Source organism: Schistocerca americana, chromosome 6 (genome assembly GCF_021461395.2).
Source record: "Schistocerca americana isolate TAMUIC-IGC-003095 chromosome 6, iqSchAmer2.1, whole genome shotgun sequence".
In the NCBI taxonomy this organism is placed as follows: Eukaryota; Metazoa; Arthropoda; class Insecta; order Orthoptera; family Acrididae; genus Schistocerca; species Schistocerca americana.
This window is the reverse complement of record NC_060124.1, coordinates 30,496,734-30,517,500: the sequence shown is the minus strand read 5'-3', so window position 1 is coordinate 30,517,500 and position 20,767 is coordinate 30,496,734.

Here is a 20,767-nt window from a genome sequence, read left to right as displayed (position 1 = left end):
ATAATCAATTTGCGAGTATTAAAATATGTGACCTCTATATCTGTATCTTTTGATTGCGTTTATTTAGAAGTTTAAATTTCTTCGATGGGCACGGGACAATGGACCTTAGTATTTGACGTAAATTTCAGCTCGATGCCTCTACACGTTCCTGAGAAAAAGGGGTCCTAACAGTCGGACAGACAGACAGACGAGCAACAAGAATTCCATTAGGGTTCCCTTATTACCGATTGAGTTACGGAACCCTAAAAAGCATCAAGATCCTTTCATTATCAAAAGATTTCCGATTACTCCCTTATTCGTATCTACGGGAGGCAAAGTGGAGGTAACGATGAATAAAATGCATAAGCAACGGAAAGGTAACATTCAACGAGTCGAAACGTGCTAGAAAGACTGTAAAATCTGAAAAGGGAAATAGACTCAATGTCATGAAGTAAACTGCAAAAGATAACGGATTTTCCTCAGACCACTATAAGGTAACATCAACAGCAGCTGCAAGTGGTATAATAGAAGTAGGACTCTTTATGAATAGGACGGTAGGGCAGAGAATGAGTTGATGTGGAAAGCTGAGTGACAGGATAGTTGTCATCAGAATCGATAGCAGGCCATCGCCGACAGCAATAGTTGAGGTATACACGCTGTCGTAAAAGGGAGAAGGGACCGTATACGAGGATGTTCAACATCTACATCTACATCTACATTTATACTCCGCAAGCCACCCAACGGTGTGTGGCGGAGGGCACTTTACGTGCCACTGTCATTACCTCCCTTTCCTGTTCCTGTCGCGTATGGTTCGCGGGAAGAACGACTGTCTGAAAGCCTCCGTGCGCGCTCTAATCTCTCTAATTTTACATTCGTGATCTCCTCGGTAGATATAAGTAGGGGGAAGCAATATACTCGATACCTCATCCAGAAACGCACCCTCTCGAAACCTGGCGAGCAAGCTACACCGCGATGCAGAGCGCCTCTCTTGCAGAGTCTACCACTTGAGTTTGTTAAACATCTCCGTAACGCTATCACGGTCACCAAATAACCCTGTGACGAAACGCGCCGCTCTTCTTTGCATCTTCTCTATCTCCTCCGTCAACCCGATCTGGTACGGATCCCACACTGATGAGCAATACTCAAGTATAGGTCGAACGAGTGTTTTGTAAGCCACCTCCTTTGTTGATGGACTACATTTTCTAAGGACTCTCCCAATGAATCTCAACCTGGTACCCGCCTTACCAACAATTAATATTATATGATCATTCCACTTCAAATCGTTCCGCACGCATACTCCCAGATATTTTACAAAAGTAACTGCTACCAATGTTTGTTCCGCTATCATATGATCATACAATAAAGGATCCTTCTTTCTATGTATTCGCAATACATTACATTTGTCTATGTTAAGGGTCAGTTGCCACTCCCTGCACCAAGTGCCTATCCGCTGCAGATCTTCCTGCATTTCGCTACAATTTTCTAATGCTGCAACTTCTCTGTATACCACAGCATCATCCGCGAAAAGCCGCATGGGACTTCCGACACTATCTACTACGTCATTTATATATATTGTGAAAAGCAATGGTCCCATAACACTCCCCTGTGGCACACCAGAGGTTTCTTTAACGTCTGTAGACGTCTCTCCATTGATAACAACATGCTGTGTTCTGTTTGCTAAAAACTCTTCAATCCAGCCACACAGCTGGTCTGATATTCCGTAGGCTCTTACTTTGTTTATCAGGCTACAGTGTGGAACTGTATCGAACGCCTTCCGGAAGTCAAGAAAAATAGCATCTACCTGGGAGCCTGTATCTAATAATTTCTGGGTCTCATGAACAAATAAAGCGATTTGGGTCTCACACGGTCGCTGTTTCCGGAATCCATGTTGATTCCTACATAGTAGATTCTGGGTTTCCAAAAACGACATGATACTCGAGCAAAAAACATGTTTTAAAATTCTACAACAGATCGACGACAGAGATATAGGTCTATAGTTTTGCGCATCTGCTCGACGACCCTTCTTGAAGACTGGGACTACCTGTGCTCTTTTCCAATCATTTGGAACCTTCCGTTCCTCTAGAGACTTGCGGTACACGGCTGTTAGAAGGGGGGCAAGTTCTTTCGCGTACTCTGTGTAGAATCGAATTGGTATCCCGTCAGGTCCAGTGGACTTTCCTCTGTTGAGTGATTCCAGTTGCTTTTCTATTCCTTGGACACTTATTTCGATGTTAGATGTGCTTCAATGTGTAAAGTGGGATGACAGTGTAACAATCAAGGAGAAATGCGATAGCAGGGAAGGAATAGAAGACAGAGTTACAGGAGAACTTGGGCTTATTAGTAGTAATGAGAAACGAGAAAGAATTATTGAGTCCTGTAATAATTTTATGTTAGCAATGGTGGATACACTGTTCAAAAATCACAAGAAGAATAAGTGTATTTGTAAAAGGTCCGCAGACTCGGAAAGACTACATTTGGATTACTTCATGGTCGGTAAAACGTTCCGAAATCAGATACTAGAGTGTAAGGCGTACCCCGGAGCATAGATAGACTACAATCAAAATTTGGCAATGATGAGGAGTAGACAATGCAGAAGAATCAGTTCTAAACGAAGTGAGACTGAATTACTGACTAGCGGTGAGATTCTTTTGGCGTTCGCTAAGAATGTGGATACTGTGATACGGAATACCACAGCAGACAGTTCCGTTGAAGAGGTATGGACATTTCAAAAAGGAGTAATCACAGAAGTTAGACATGCAAATAAAAGCTCAAGAAAGGTATCTGCGACGAAAGCATAAATTCGTACTTACGAAATATTTCAGTTTATCTCCGAAAGAAGGAAGTACCAAAACTTTCAGCGAAAGACTGGAATACCGCAATAAAAAGTGCTTGACGAAACACGTGAAGCATCCAGAAATGGAGGAGGGAACTAAATGAAACTGCACTGGCTGATTAAGTTATTTTATTGCAGTGATTAGAAAATAGAGTCAAATTTATAAAGAACGTGCAATATGCTAAGCACTTATGAGTATGAGGTTGTACACTCCCTGGCCTGCTTGCATGCACTTATTCTGTTAGGACGGGTGTCACAAAGCCGCCGTATCGCCTACAGAAGCACACTGCTCAAAAATGTTGCAACTGGTCTTTGATATCCTAAATACGGAGTTGACATCGAAGCTTATCCTGCACACGTCCCATCCAGGTGATAGGTCCCGGTCCGTCGTTGGCCTCAGGACTGCCCCAATATCGTGCAGGGTTTTCACACAGACACTTGGGAAGAGCGGTATCCTATTGGAAAACCGGCACAACAATGTTGTCGCACGAGAAGTAACACACGACGCAGTTGTCTGTGACGTAACATTGTTCCATCAGGCGGCCCTCAAACACTGCCAGCCTTGATATGAAACCACTACCGATGGCATCCTACACCATAATGCCAGGAGTAAAACCGCTGTGCCTCTCCAAAACATTGTAGCAGTGGAATATCACCCCGATTCGCCGTCATGCCCTCCGACGACGGTCATTCGAGGTAGAGCAGAGCTTCTATTCGTCGGTGAAAACAGTGGGAAGATTATCATCGTCATTTCATGATTCCCGATCTCTGCACCTTTCCAGTTACCTTCCTTGTCTTGTGCTGCTAACTCTAGCCTACATGAAGCACGGTAATTATCTAGTCCAGCTGCTGATAGTCTCTGACCAATGGTGCGGAAAGATATCGAACGTTGCAGGGACTCTATTACTTGTTCTCGGATGGCAGAAAGAAGTGTGACAGTACTGCGATGTACTTGATGCACAACACAGCGATCCTCCCTTGTTCTGGTAGATATGGTCGACTAGAACACTGACGAGATTGCCTGCGCTCACGTTCCCATACACTACAGCATCGGGCCATTGTCACATCTGAGTATCTCACGTAGCTGGATACTACACCATTCGACCAACTGGCCAAACAGAGACCCACAATGAGGTCCCTTTCAAAAAATTGGTTCAAATGGCTCTGAGCACTATGGGACTTAACATCTGCGGTCATCAGTCACCTAGAACTTAGAACTACTTACACCTAACTAACCTAAGGACATCACACACATCCATGCCCGAGGCAGGATTCGAACCTGCGACCGCAGCAGTCGCAGTCGCGCTGTTCCAAACTGAAGGGCCTACAACCGCCTGGCCACACACGCCGGCTGTCCATTTCAAATTCTGTCAGACGCTGATGAAGCTGTCTCAAACTACTACGCGCTATCTCTGTTGTTTTTTTTTTTTTTTTTTTTTTTTCAAAGTGATCACTCAACATCTGACGCAATTCATGCCACTTGCATATTCTACCAGAACTAGTAGAAGTACTAAACACGTACGACAGTAACGTACTTTGATGGTCGTTTTGTCCAACCCAGGGAATTTACATACACTTCCACTGTGTGTCCATGTACGAAGTTACACTGACATACGGCCATGTCCTCTGGGTGTTTCAGTGTTTCTGTCAGTGTGTGCCGTTTATGAATGAAAGCTGGCCGAAGTGGCCGTGCGGTTCTAGGCGCTGCAGTCTGGAACCGCGAGACCGCTGCGGTCGCAGGTTCGAATCCTGCCTCGGGCATGGATGTGTGTGATGTCCTTACGTTAGTTAGGTTTAACTAGTTCTAAGTTCTAGGGGACTAATGACCTCAGAAGTTGAGTCCCGTAGTGTTCAGAGCCATTTGAACCATTTTATGAATGAAATAAATAGAAAATTCAGGGAGGCCGAGGCAAAACAGTTTCAGGAAAAGTGGAAACAAAAATAGACTCCAGAAAGACTGTTTTATCAGATAAGGAAGTCAGAACAGCCTTCTATCAAATTAAAACCAAGGATAGCAACATTAAGAGTTCAACTGGAAATACACAGTTAAACACAGGAGAGAGAGCGGGTAGGTGGCCAAGAGTACACTGAAAGTCTCTAAGAGAGGGAGAACTTATGTGATGATGAAAAATAAAAAGAAATGGTAGAAGCTATGGATGAATGAGGATCCAGTAATAGAAACAGGGTTTAAAAGAGCTTGGAAAGAGTTGTGATCAAACAAGGCGGGAGGGATGTAATACATTCCTTCGGAAAACCTAAAATCATTCGGGAATGTAGCAGCCGAACGGCTGTTCCTGTTGGTGTGCAGAACATGTAAGGCTGGAGAGATACCATTAGACTATCGGATAAACGTCATCCACACAATTCCGAGGACATCAAGGAAGACAATTGCGAGAACTATGACACAATCAGCGTAACAGCTTATGAATCCGAGTTGTTGAGAGGAATAACATAGAGAAGAATGGGAAAAACTGAGAAACTGTTAGATGAGGATTTGCTTGGTTTTAGGAAATACAAAGGCAGCAGAAAGGCAATTCTGACCCTGCACTTAATTATGGAAGCAAGACACGTTCATAGGATTTGTCGATCTAGAAAATCGTTCGACCTTGTGAAATGGTTCAAGTTGTGTCAGAATACTCAGAACAGTAGGAAAAAGCTATAGGGAGAAACGGATAATATCAATAACGAAGGGGGAACCATAAATGGAAGACGGAGAATGAAGTGCTCGGATTAAGAATGGTGTAAGACAAGGATGCAGTCTTTCGTCCTCACTGTTGAATCTATACATGGAAGAAACAATGAAAGAAAGAAATTGAAGATTCCCGAAAGGGATGAAAATATAGGGTAGAAGGATACCAGCGATAAGATTTGCTGATGACACTGCTGCCCTCAGTGAAAGGGTAGCAGAATTACACATAATTTTGTGCGCAATGAAGTACGTAATGGTTACAGAATGTATACAGCAGCAGAAATGAGATTAGTGATAAACTTAACGTATATATTGTTGATCACGAAAAGTTGAAGGACGACGCAAGAAAGACATAAAAATCCAACTAGGCCAGGCAATGAGGACATTCCTGACTAAAAGAAGTCTACGAGTAAAAAAACACCGACTCCAATCTGCGGAAGAAATTTCTAAGAATGTGCAGGTGGGGAACAGCATTGTAAAGAAGTGAATCACCCGGCTGTGGGAGACATTAAGACGAAACAGAATTTGTTAACACATCAGGAAATAGCTTCCATTGTAATAGCTGTAGAGGACAAAATTTGTACAATAAGACAGAGATTGGAGCATGTCGACAAGTAATTGATATTTTTGAGTGTAAGTGCTATACTGAGATGAAGAGGTTGGCACAAGAGAATAGTTCGTAGCGGGCCGCATCAAAGCAGCCAGAAATTGATGACACAAAAAAGTAGCGCTTTGTGAATTTATTCTGATAGTTGTAAATGGAAAATGAAAGTTTCCTTTCAAGTTCAGACTAGGTTCCATTGAAGTGGAAATGTGAACCGCCGCAACCTAACAATATGAGGAGCACAGTCGCAGTACTATAGTCGATTAAGAGAGACGTTATCCAAAGCCTCTTTCACAGTCTTGTTTTGCAGAAAAGAATGCTACAGAAATCGCGTGCCAGAATATGTTCGAGATGTGCCGAAAACTCGAAAACTTCACTGAACAGGTCGAACCACAACGGCATTGACACCAGCGTGTAACAGCATTTTTAACATTGAGATGTCACAGCGATGGATCACTCGTAAAAGGATTACTGGTATCCTACACTAGGTCGCTTGATCTGACGGTGCATGATTCCTTTTCTTTTTTTTTTTAATTTTTGTGTAAAACTCCGACTATCTGCCTGACATTCCACCAAGTTCGGATAAACTGCGACACACCATAACACGGGAGGTATTTTCCTATTTTCTGGTTTCTGTCATGCGGCGGGTGGAGCAATACTGAGAATTTGTGAAACTTACATGACAACTGATCCCAAGCATAATTGCGGCAGAACACTACCATCAACTGAAACAAACGAATGAGCGTCATATTTCTTAAAATTGTGTGAAAGCACACTTCGTGTTTACTTTACGTCTACTGCAAACGGCAGAGTTTGCACATAGAGAAATTAAGAGGATAGCGCAATTAACACAAAAATAGAAAATTGCTGATGAATAGCTGGCCGGTATTTTATGCGAAATCGGTGACAGAGAGACATTTCGGCAGTGTTTGCACGACGTGTCCACACCCGAGCACGCAAACACTCGAGTCAGGCGGAGTACGAGAGATATGTGCTTTTCAGAAGTGGTCATTACATCTTTCATTTCTTTGCAGTGACAGCAGTGAAATTAACGCAAACGGAAAAAACATCGAAATCAGAAATAAGAGGGACAATTACAGTGCTTCTTTTAATAAAAAAAAAAAGCTGAATTCAATGAATTCAAATAACGAGTGAAAACTTTAAAATTTAACATATGGGGTCTGGCCGAAAAACTGTGCTGAGTAGTGAAAAACAGGTATGTATATGGCAGGAAGACATCAACGTCCACGGAATAACGTGAGGTACTGGGACAATACCTGCTCTTCTAGGTATACAGGTGACGTAGGGATAAATGGAAAGTATTACGGAGGATACGTGTATAGAAAAACTAGCCATGGATCTTTTAGTGAGTGTAGTGCTCTTCACACATTTGTACACCGTACAGAATCTGAATATTCGATATGTTATCTCGCGTTGTTGTAAAAGATGTTACAATAGCAACCGGTACCGTAGGTAAGACTGTCCATAAAAAGTCTTGTGGTGCTCTAGTCTGATAGTGCCACAATACACTCTCTCTTCCCACTCTCACAAAATTATTATGGTTATGGTTACGAACCCTGCTCGAACTGGGTACCGTGGATCGCGCTAGCTTACGAGACAGGGAGGAGTGGCCGACTTTGATCGAATCTGTGCAGCCCATGGCATTGGCCAGCCTCGATGTGATTTTAAGAAGGCTTTCCGCGGTCGTTTAGGCAAATACTAGTCTACTCACCAATCTTCGCCTGGGAGAATTAGATACAAAACAGTTTAAATATGATAACAGAGAGAAAAAAATTTACTTGATTCAAAAATAGATTGCGCAGGTGGTTTCTTCTCTTTGGTTAGCAGACGACTGAGAACAGGAAACTGAATGAAAATGAATTTTCCAAAGCTTGAAAACAGTCGATCCCGTACGATGGAACAAACCGTAGGAAAAATAGGGAATACTCTACAGTACAGCGAAAGGTGTAGGTTTGACGTTGCATTTTCTCCAAATTTAATATTCGTTATTATGACAACATGAGTCATTCAGCCATTTAAAATTTCGGATACAATCTGTAATTGCAAACCATGTCTTCATATTTAATAAATTTTTTCTGTATAAATAATTGGCTCAGAACCCGGTGTTGCCCAGGTATTTATTTATTCCTCTATTAGTGTAACTCCTCCTTATCTCTCTCTCTCTCTCTCTCTCTCTCTCTCTATGCACCTCATCCTCTTCCCCCATCCCCATATTCATCACCTTCTCATCCCTTTCTCTGTCCATCTCCCCCTCGCCCTCTCTCTGCCTATATCTTCCTCCCCTTGTCTCAGTCCATCATCTACAATTTTCCTGTATTCTCCGTTCCTCTCTTTGTGTCCATATCCTCCTCCCTCCCCCCTCCCCCTGGCTGTCTCGTCCTCCTCACCTATCTGTGCCCTATCTATCCCCCCTCGCTGTCTGTCCAGCCCCCATTCCCCCCTCCTCTCTCCTCGTTATCATGCTCAGCAGAACATGGCACTGGTGGTTGCTACCTCCACAGTATTTCTTTCAAGATCACAAGTAAAACGTGTCCACATTTGGGTGAAATTGTTCGAGTGGTTATGGGTGAGCTTTTTACACGTGACCGTACCCGTGTACGCACAAGTGAAGTGTATTTCACGTGTATTTAACATATCTCACACATATCTGTGCGCATATTTACCTATCTATGGCGAATTTGGCCTTGCAGTTTTATTTCCATGCAGCTCAATATTTACGACATCGTATCTTTGAACTACGTGCCATACGATGATATAGTTTTGCAGGTACGTCCATTGGTACATATGGCTACTCTCTGCGAATGTGAGTAGAATTAGTTTTAAAGTAGTAATTAAATAAAGCATCACGAACAGTGCGCAGATTTTTGATTGTTTTAGGCGTTTATGACGACATGTCTCCTGAACTATGAGTCGTACAATGGCATAATTTTACTGGTGCATTCAGTAGGATATGTGAATGTTGTACGAAAAACATGCCATGTATACAGTTAGTAATAAAGAAGTAATGAATTAGAGCTTCCTGCATCATACTCCGTGAACAGCGAAAATTTAGTTCAAGTTGAACTACTTCTCGCTGTCATCCCTCCCCCCCCCCCCCCCCCCATAAAATAATGAAAGGAAAAACCTTTCATTATTTTGTGGGGCATGTCAGCGATAAGCAGTTTCATAAAGGTTTGAAATTATTATCTCTCATTATTATCTCTCATTCTCAGATACTGGATGTGTACAGTTGGCTATTCGTGCGTCACGGCCTACACTGTTCGTTCAAACCCACCCCACTCGCTTCATAGGTAGGTTGTTCTTACCATCACAGCGATGATTCCCAAACAGCAAGTGATATGTGACCATGTTTGGTTGGAATCGGTTCAATGGTGTAGGAGGAGATGTGGAACATACAAAAAACATATGCATACACTGATCAGTCAGAATATTATGACCACCTACCTAACCGGCCGCTGTGACCGAGCGGCTCTAGGCCCTTCAGTCCGGAACTGCGCTGCTGCTACGGTCGCAAGTTCGAATACTGCCTCTCGCATGGATGTGTGTGATGTCCTTAGGTTTAAGTAGTTCTAAGTATTGGGACTGATGTCCTCAGATGTTAAGTCCCATAGTGCTTAGAATCATTTGAACCACCTACCTAATAGCCGGTACGTCCAACTTTGGCAAGGATAACAGCGTCGGCGTGTCGTGACATGGAAGCAATGAGGCCTTGGTAGGTCACTGGAGGAAGTTGGCACCACATCTGCACACACAAATCATCTGTTGTTGTTGTTGTGGTCTTCAGTCCTGAGACTGGTTTGATGCAGCTCTCCATGCTACTCTATCCTGTGCAAGCTTCTTCATCTCCCAGCAACCTACATCCTTCTGAATCTGCTTAGTGTATTGATCTCTTGGTCTCCCTCTACGATTTTTACCCTCCACGCTGCCCTCCAATGCTAAATTTGTGATCCCTTGATGCCTCAAAACATGTCCTACCAACCCCTCCCCTCTTCTAGTCAAGTTGTGCCACAAACTTCTCTTCTCCCCAATCCTATTCAATACCTCCTCATTAGTTACGTGATCTACCCACCTTATCTTCAGCATTCTTCTATTCTCTTCTTGTCCAAACTGGTTATCGTCCATGTTTCACTTCCATACATGGCTACACTCCATACAAATACTTTCAGAAACGACTTCCTGACACTTAAATCTATACTCGATGTTAACAAATTTCTCTTCTTCACAAACGCTGTACTTGCCATTGCCAGTCTACATTTTATATCCTCTCTACTTCTACCATCATCAGTTATTTTGCTCCCCAAATAGCAAAACTCCTTTACTACTTTAAGTGTCTCATTTCCTAATCTAATTCCCTCAGCATCACACGATTTAATTTGACTACATTCCATTATCATCGTTTTGCTTTTGTTGATGTTCATCTTATATCCTCCTTTCAAGACACTGTCCATTCCGTTCAACTGCTCTTCCAAGTCCTTTGCTGTCTCTGACAGAATTACAATGTCAACTACGTCCCATAAATTCCGGGGAGGAGAGCGATGATCTTTGACGCGAAGTTCAACCACATCGCAGATCTATCGGGTTCAGATCTGGCGAGCTGGTGGAGGCCAGGATATCAATTGGAACACGCCACTCCATTACACTCCTGGCCTTGTGACATGGTGCATTATCTTGTTGAAAAATGCCACTGCTGTTGGCAAATACGATCATCATGAAGAGATGTTCGTGGTCCGCAGCCAGTGTAAGGCACTCCTTGCCGTCACGGTGCCTTGAACTAGCTCCGCTGGATGCATAGATGTCCACGTGAATGTTCTTCAGAGGATAATGGAGCCGCCTCCAGTTTGTCTCCGTCCCGCACTGCACTTGAGTTGTTGCCCTGGATGAAGATGGATTCGCGCTCTCCAATCGGCTGGACCAATGTCAAGTGCCGATGGCTGCGGGCCCTTATCGGTCGTAGTTGACGCTGTCGTGGAGCTAACGTTGGCACATACATGAGTCGTTGGCTGCGTAGGCTCATCGTTAGGAGTGTCAAGAGCGTTGTGTGTTCAGTCAAACTTGAACTCTGCCCAGCATTGATGTTAATTCCATCACAGTTCGCCGCCTGTCCTGTTTTACCAGTCTACCCAGCCTAAGACGTCCGACACCTGTAATGAGGGGTGGCTGCCCAATCCCATGACGTCCGGACGCGACTTCACCTTGGATCGCCTTGTTTTTAAGACACCACAGCAGTCCTCGAACACCCGCCAAGTCGCGCCGTTTCCGAAATGCTCGTGTCGAGACTCAGGGCCATCAGAAACTGTCCTCGGTCAAACTGAGATGGATCACACGCCGCCGGCCGCTGTGGCCGAGTGGTTATAGGCGCTTGAGTCTGGAACCGCGCGACCGCTACGGTCGCGGGTTCGAATCCTGCCTCGGGCATGGATGTGTGTGATGTCCTTAGGTTAGTTACGTTTAAATAGTTCTAAGTACTAGGGGGCTGATGACCTCAGATGTTAAGTCCCATAGTGCTCAGAGCCATTTGAACCATTTGATCACACGCCTTCCGCGTTCTACAAACGGACAGCACGCTGACTGATACTGCATACACCTTGTGTGTGTCTGACTAACAGTTCAAAAAATGTTCAAATGTGTGTGAGTTTTTATGAGACCAAACGGCAGTGGTCTTTGGACCCTAGACTTACATACTACTTAAACTAAGTTAAACTAACGTATGCTAAGAACAACACACACACCCATGCCCGAGGAAGGACTCGAACCTCTGGCGAGAGGGTGACTAACAGTCATTCCTCGAAAGTGAACACTGCTATCCCTGGACGGGTCTATACCGATAGCAGGTTGTTGGTCATAATGTTCTGGCCGATCAGTGTACATACATACATAACACATGCTGACATCAAGTTTCGTAATGTACTTGGACTAAAATAGCGGCGTAAGTCCATTACACAATAGAGAAATATCCCAACAGTATTTTGCTACGGATTATGTACATATTACTGAAGATAGCTAGCTCCGATAGCTACAATATTTCCTCGCTCTCAAAAGCAGTGGCGCCACTTACGCGCAGTACGCGGTGAGCACTCTACGACAGGTATTACCGGAACAGGTGTCCCCCACGCCTCCGGCGTGGGGTAAAGCTGCCCTCACAGAAACTACCAGCCCGTGTTGTATTCAGTGTACGCGTTTACACACTACGCTGTGGGTCTTGCAGTATTTCAGTGTTCATTCTTAATATTTCCACGCCAACCAGAGGTTTGTGCCGTATACAACACGCTCAATCTGTACGAAATTAGTAGCTAGTGTTTTCGTTCAAATAAAGGAGAAAGAAGCTCTGTCCCAACGTCAACCACTAAATATACCAGGGTGGTGGGGTAATTTAAGCTCTCTACATCTGTATTAAGCAAGCCATTTCTTTAAAGTTTGCATTGAACACATTACTATTTCTACGTCCAAGGAAATGCATTCGTTATTTTCTGTCACCTTTGTTATGTTATTAATTGTACCCTCAAAAATTTTCGCTGTTACTGTCAATAGGTCACTAAAATATTTTTCCCAAAATTAAATATTAATATATTTAATTTGTTGTGTTTCTTTAGAAATTTTCCTTAATACTTTCAATAAAGTCCGTGTTTGTGCGCTTCTTTTACCTTCAACAGGACTAATGACTTCAATACACGTTTATCCCCAAGTGTAACTTTTTTGCTTGTCACGATTTTACTAACATTTGCTTATTAATGATGTATCGTTGAAGGTACAAATTTGAGCGTAAAAGTTTTCCTATGGGTACGTCAAGAAGAAAGGAACATTTACAAATTTTAGCGATTATTTCCATTCCATTTTATTGAAAAGGTGCTGTGATTTCCATTAATCAAAAATCACTTGAATCTAGCATTTAAACGTTTATTCAGCCCTCTGGACTGCTCCTAGATAGGAAGCTGCCTGATGCCCGGCTCTTCCAGTTGTGAGTGGAAACATTCTATCGTTTTAGAATTGTTTAATCATTATTGTTGACTGCGCTCTGTTATGGCTTGGTGTAACTGTTACTGTCGTTCCGACTTTTGGGTTTTATTGCGTGCCAGTATGCAGCTTTTAGTTCAGTTTTCCTCCCATACTTATGAAAAGGCATGTATTTAATAGTAAACTTTATATCTGGATCAAAATGTTGTGGGAATGTATTTGTGTGAGAATGGAGAAAACATACCACTGGATAAAAAGTGATCCTCAGTGAAACGAACCAGTCCCCAGCAAAGCATCTTACGTCAATATGAACTGTGTGTCATCCTGTCTTCCAATAAACGTTAGTGTTATTTCGAGTGTACGCAGAACTGAAAAACGGACATGAACATTGGATTTACGCTCACAAATACTCACACACGTAAATTATCACTGTGTGTGCTATTTAGTAATTCAGGAAATTAAAAGCAATATTTATCACGTTGTCAGAAATATCGAAATGTAGCTATAGTATTACGTAAATTTAGGTTACGACTCAAAGACGTTTCAATCTGCACCAGCCAGTTAGTTACCGACCTTTTGTATGCAAACGATCTATTAAGCTTGAAAGACAACGTAATTGGAATCATATCACAACCATCCCAGGTTTAGTCCACACGACGGCTACATGATCTATAATTTAATTACTGGCTATGAGAAAACCTCAAAGTTAACGTACAGTGGAGAATTACTGATCTAAATTGAGCTAAAGATGAGAATTTCATAGACGTGGACGAAGTATAAGCCAATAATATGGCCACAGATTTAGAGGGCACTGAATTAAACGAGATTAAACAAGTCAACAGGACTGTGGCTCTTTTTGTTTTACTAACCTTAGTGAGAGGTACAGGAGCCAGAAAGTTAACTGACCCGATGTTATCTATCCATGGTGCAAGAGAGTTACTTTCAGACTTCCATAAAGTATCATCATATTACCAAAGGAAGCATGATAGGATAATGTGAATATTATTGAGCAGTCAGTCCGACGTATCCTGATAGCTACAATAACACACAGAAGAACAGAAACAAAAATTGACCAATTATTGGTGGAATACAATTTTTATTTCATAAAATATAATGCATTTAGCCAGGGGAAAAAGAGTAAATAAAATTTCAGGCATCACCAAAGAATCGGCTGAGCTGGAGGAATTCTTCTGCTATGTTGGGTGGAATTAGTTATTCTAAATTTAGAGATGTGATTTGTTTAATAGTGACAGAATTAGGCTTCATCAGTACAGAAAAAGTACGAAAAGCCATATATTAATGCCTGGGTGGGGCTTTGAACCCCATATCTCTCCAGCTATGAGTGCAGTGTCTTAACCCATGTAACATTTCACTCGGTAGACTATCTGTAGTAGCTACACCTGTAGACTTGGTCTTCCGCAAGTCACTGAACAGTGTATGGTGTAGCGTGTTACCTAAAATAGTCGCTCTCTTTCTTACGACTAACTTATTTACAATCGGAACGTCAGAGCTTGGAAAACGTAAGTTTAATATTTTTATCAAATAATTATTTTATGCAATATCTTTCATTGTAACCAATTACATTAAAGTGAAAATTCACTTACGCTCATTCCAAAAATCAATGACTAGAGGGAATTTCAAGCGATTACAGCATATGTCACTGACGTTTCTACTTAATGCTGTGAGTGACTCTGGTAAATACATGTACCACTGGTGAACAACTGGAGTTACTGTATATAACCGTTTTCCTAGTAATTCATTGGTATGAATATTTACCACCCCATAGCTCAGGGCAGACCTAAAAATACATAACAAATTGAACAAATTTATCCCTTGCTGTTCCCAGAGGGTACATACTGACACGTATTTCATTGTTACGGTGTAAAAAAACATATTGTCACTTAATGGCTTCTCCGTTAGAAGTATATTCGCATATCCTACATGCAGAATTACTCTGCTAAATTACGTTACTTGTATTTGTGTTGACTTTACTGTTTAATGTGCCGGAAGTTTACGCCGTGTGATGAGAGTTTGCAGTTACTGCGTATTGCGTATATGGCATCACAGCTTCTTTGTTGAGAAGTCTTTACGTTGTCGAAGCCTTGCAGTGCTAAAACTCTTTGTTCAGAATTAACTTGGTATTTCATTTCCTATTAGTTTACTATCCTGAAGCAAAACGTTATCTAGGCCTGTGTCTGGTTTGAATGTAGCGATACCTTTGCTTAATACCGGCGCTTTATTAGGAGTGAGGATGAGTTTCTTGTGAATACAACATCTTTCTCTTGGCGTGCCATTTTACGCTCTAAATTTCACCTACAACCATGATGCCGGTCATGGCTTAAGCTTGATAAGAAATTCATAATACGAAGCATTTCGTGTTTATCAATCAGGCTAACTATTTTTATGATAAATCATAAAACCAATAAAATTAAACCTCCAAGGTGTACAGTCCCACATCCATCCACTTCCAATCCCATACTTTCAAAATAAAACTTGTGGGTAAAATAAACGATTCAATTTAGTAATTGGTTTCATAAATTTGATTGTGCTACAAGAGCGAAAAAATGATAATGATGCTAGGAAACACTGATTATAAATTTGAGGAGAATAAGCTCCCTCAGCGCACGCTAAAAAAAAATCTTCCTTCTTTGCACAGAACATATGCTTAATGAGGTGCGCGGCATCACCGTCGACGTGCGCTTACTTTCAGAATTACCTAGACTGAAATAACAATGACTGTTAATCAGTTTCCGTTGCAATGATGGTATAACATGCAACAAGAAGACAGTTCAGACGTTACATTTTTCCTTGCATTATACTATAAAGGAAACTAAATCTGCCACCAGTAACATCCAGTACATGGATCTTAAAGCGCTGAAAGAAAATAATGTTGTAGGTAAGTGGTAATAACGTTGTCTGTAATACGAATTCCGAAATCTCAGCAATGGAGATTGTTGTGCCTTTATTGCCATTGCCACAAAAAACATTTGAAATCAGAGGTAACTAACATGTCGAAACGTCTAAATCTATGGGAAAGCACGAAATGACCGATAATAACCTTTCATAAGGCCACAGCACTTACTGGTTAATACATAAGCCGAGTCATCTTCATAATTTATTTAAACGAAATCCTGAAGTTTTAACAGTCTTCTTCTGCCTATTGCAGAAGCATATTTCCGTTTTTATTTTCGGTGTCGTACAAGAAACGCCTGTTATTTACTGGCAACTAGAAACAGAATTTTCTAAAAGCTGGACCTGGAAATACTGTGCATCGCGAACGTGCAGAGATAGTTCGGAAACTGATATACTACGTTCTGTGAACATCGCAACAGTCAGAATTAATGGCCTGAATCACTCCAAAATCGGAGGATGCACAGAACAGTGGACACATAATCAGTCATGGAGACTATGATACGCAATTGCATATCGATGGATTTGCATGGAGCCTACATAACGTAGCTGTCTTGGCAGGTCCTCCAGTCTCTTTGCAGTACAGTCGTTTGACTATAAAAAATGAACACTTCAAAAGATCACTAGCAAACACTGATGTTTTAGGTAATCAATCCAGATGCAAATCACAACCATTATGTCGCAAATACGAGGAAGCGCGTCATTAGTGATGAGACAGTAATTTTTGTATTCTGCCTGGAATCGTGTCAAGATCCTTATCTCCTCGTTAACTAACCTCGAAAAAATGTTTAATATTATATCAAGTAACAAAGTTTTCACGTGTTTAGATCTAAATATCATGTTGTAAACTTTTGTGTCGGGGTCTCGAACCCAGGACATAGTAAGCTTGTTAACTAAGTAAATCAGACCTCAGCAAACGAATTTCTCCATCAGCAAGGAGATGCTGGAATTGGAAATGAGGATATAACTTTTTTGCCGATTGAGAATCGAATCCATTGCCTACGACCGTTGTTTTCTGTGGCTCTGAGCACTATGGCACTCAACTGCTGAGGTCATTAGTCCCCTAGAACTTAGAACTAGTTAAACCTAACTAACCTAAGGACATCACACACATCCATGCCCGAGGCAGGATTCGAACCTGCGACCGTAGCGGTCTCGCGGTTCAAGACTGCAGCGCCAGAACCGCGCGGCCACTTCGGCCGGCGTTGTTTTCTGTCCACGAATTATTAGCTCCCCAGTAGGGAGATGTCTACAAGTTTGACAACGAATAACGGCATCTATCGTTATTGCAGACAACACATGATGCGACACTGAAAATAAAAATTATTATCACTAGTAGTTCGGTGTGTATCTAGCAGGGCATGAAATGAAAACATGAATATATTTGTGCCGGACCGGGATTCGAACCAACATATGTGCCTTTCGTGGAAACATAGGGGAAATTGCTACCTTTGGGAAAACAACGAAATGATCGAACTACAACGTTCCGTGTGAATCACATACCACGAAAGAGGAGATCCGAATTCCTGTCCAGCACCAAATTTTTCAACGTCTACAGAGTCGTATGGCCTGGAGCGACCATCGGTTCATAAATAAAACACAGTTTCTGGTGTAAGGAAGCTCACTGGCGACAGAGTTTCTGTTTGCCGCGACTTCCGGCTCTTCTATGGCGCAACCTAAACTGACTCTTGACACAATTCGTAGCGAATGGATGTGATGGTTATAACGCGGCCCCTGAACTACTGTGCAACCAGAAGTTCTTTACTTGTCATTACTAGATGTGGAGATGTGTTCACGTGTGTTCAAAAACAATGACGGTAGTGGGAATGGAACACATACCTCACAACTAAGAAACTAGAATCAATCTACTTTTCTCACATTCTGTATTTCTTTTTTTTTTAAATCAACAAATACAAGGGAGCCATTCTCCAAAAAATATGACGATAATGCTAACGAAAAAGAGATATCTTGCCCGGTGGAATCACCTTATAGTAGCAGCCAGTAAGACGTTACCGTCACTTCAACGAGCATCGCCAGTCGACGACCCCAAATAGCAAAAAGGTTCCGGTATTGCAATATGTTCGTTAAGACCATGAAGTCGTCCATCACGTATATCCACAAATCGAGGATTTCCTTTCCGCCGTCCCGGTGCATGTAGTGTATCGCGATTTCTTTGGCCCAGTTGAGCGCATTCATCCGGGTCATCAGGAAATAGACGGAATCGGGATTCAAGTGGTCCAGTGGCATAATCGAAGCAAACAGGTGGCGTAGGAGGACAGCCAGTATCTGATCGATCAGATTCCAGCACTAGCGTGCAGGGCCTCAGTTATGACTGTGTTCGTCCGTCACGGAACGGGGGCACATAGGGTCGTTAGTTAGATGAAAGAATGTAGCCTTAGTCAGATAGAAAATTTCTCGTTAGTGACCACATACCAAGCACTAAAGTGGACAGGAAGGGCGCGTGGATGGCTCGCCAGACCCGCGTCCAATCGATTGTGGGGTGTCGTCGTTCAATGTCGTTAGCCAAATTCCAGCGTTGGAGAAGACTCTGGTAAACCTTTACTGTCGGATTACGTGTCTCCGGTATAACTCCCAGTATACAGCTGTGTTCCACGAAAAATGTCCTCATGTGGGATAGCGAGTGCGATGAATGTCCAACAGGTACCGGTGGGAGCAGCGTGTGTGGAGCCATTTCTGCTATCAGGATGCCACGAAGATTGTCTGTCGGTGAAAGCCAGAGTCGCCACATTGAGCGAAGGTACAACGTCAACGCTCTATGCCTGACGTGAGCGAATCCAACACCTCTTTTGTGAAAGGGTGAAGTAAGAGTAACAAAACGGATCTTAAAAGCTGCACCAGCGTTCACCATGTGTCCGGACACTATCTGTATCCTGGAAGCAATCGTGTCTGTCATCGGTAATGGTTAAGTTGAAAAGCCATGCGCACATTGACGTACTAAGCTCGTTGCAGAATGTCCAACGATCTGAATTTGTTGAGGCGAATCTGTGAGCGAAGTCGTTCTAACAACTTGCGACACGTAAAGGCCGACGTACGTTGTATTTGTCGATGGAACGGTATCCCTAATCATTTGAGAATTGGGACCTTTGTCCGTGGTACATCCAGTTCTGTAGGCGTGCGTCGTCCCATCACCATGCAGAGTGACTTCGCGTAGATTGATCACACTGCCTGCCGCTGTCCCATACTGTTGGAGCCAGGAAAGCGCCATACGCATATCTTCACCAGTCCGTGTTAAGAACATCACGTAATCGGCGTACGCACCACATGGAAAAGTCACGGAGCGCAGGTTAAGACCTTCCAAGCGTCGTCGCGGTCCGTGAAGTGCGGGTTCGAGGGCAATGGCGAATACCTTGGCAGAAAGAGGACAGCCCTTCTGAAGGACCTGTTGGCACGGATGGGATTGAACCAATAGCTGTTTACCATAATCCTCGCGACCGCCCCATGAACCAAACGAAGCACAACAGGTGTCGTCGCGTGTGGAGTATCGATGTGTTCCGTAACTGCAGGCAGGGAACGACGCGATCGAAAGCATTGTCAAACTCCAGCGCAACAAGAGCGCCATGGAGACGGCATGTTTACATCAGTGCCACCACGTCTCTAGCAAAGTCGTAAACACGTGTTCCTTCCGAGTCAGGTTTGATCTCTGTGAATGGCAGCCATTGCCGTAGATTTGACACATTTCACGGAGGATGCGTGTCAACAGTTTGTAGTCGGTGTTTAGCATTGTCAATGGGCGAAAATGAAGCGGGCGACAGCCTCCCGGATTTGGGCACCGGAATCAAGAGGCACTCAGTGAATTCAGATGGTACCTGAAAGTCGGGGTTCAGGAGTTCTCTGTACATCCTGGAACACGCTGATCCCATAACACAAAAAGACCTTTTGTAAAATTCAAGAGGTGGTCCGTCAGGGCCTGGCGTATGGTTGGGAGCACTGCCCACCATAGCCATTCGTTGTTCTTCCAAAGCCACCTCCGACAAGAGCGTAGATCGTCTTGTGGGTTCCGAGAGAGGGGTAGGTCGGATAGGACTTCCCTGACTCCTATATCCAAGTCGTACTCTCTCTCGTAGAGAAGTGTATATGATTGTGTGAACGCTTGGACGAGATCCATCAGCGTTTCAGCTCGGCGTCCATCCTGCTTCTCGACCTCCGTAATGAGCTGCCTCTTGCATCTTCTCATGTCTTGAGTGATATGGTCGTCCTCCACTAACATCATCACTAGTCCTCGCCCGCACCCGCTCACCCGCGAGACTTATCGCTATGATACGTAGCAATTGTGCCTTGACGTGATGTTCTGCCGATTCTCATTCCAGCAGCGGCTGTTTGCACAGCCAGTTCGCGGAGTGCAGTGTAGTCGAAATTAGTGGTCGCACTGTCCCAGCGTGCTCTATCTCGCCCATAGCTGGCTAATGTACGGCACAAGGCGGGTTTGACACACCGTAACTTGCATTGTAGTGTGTAAATGTTGGCGGGTAGTCGCCTCTGCGCCATGTGGACTCTACTTCACGCCTGCAATTTACCTCATCAAGAAGGGCCATATAAAGGCGACACGGACCCTTACTTCGTCGGTGTGACATAAACTCTATCCAACCGGCTCGCGGAATGGCTAGTAAAGTAGGTTTACGCCTATCGATCGCTGTTTTGTATGACCAAAGCCAAGTGCTTTACAAGCGCCTGAAGTGTCGGGCACGGGTATATTGCGGCATCTGGTTGGATGGTCTGAGAACACAATTGAAATCTCCGCCTTCTACCAATGCTCGGTGTT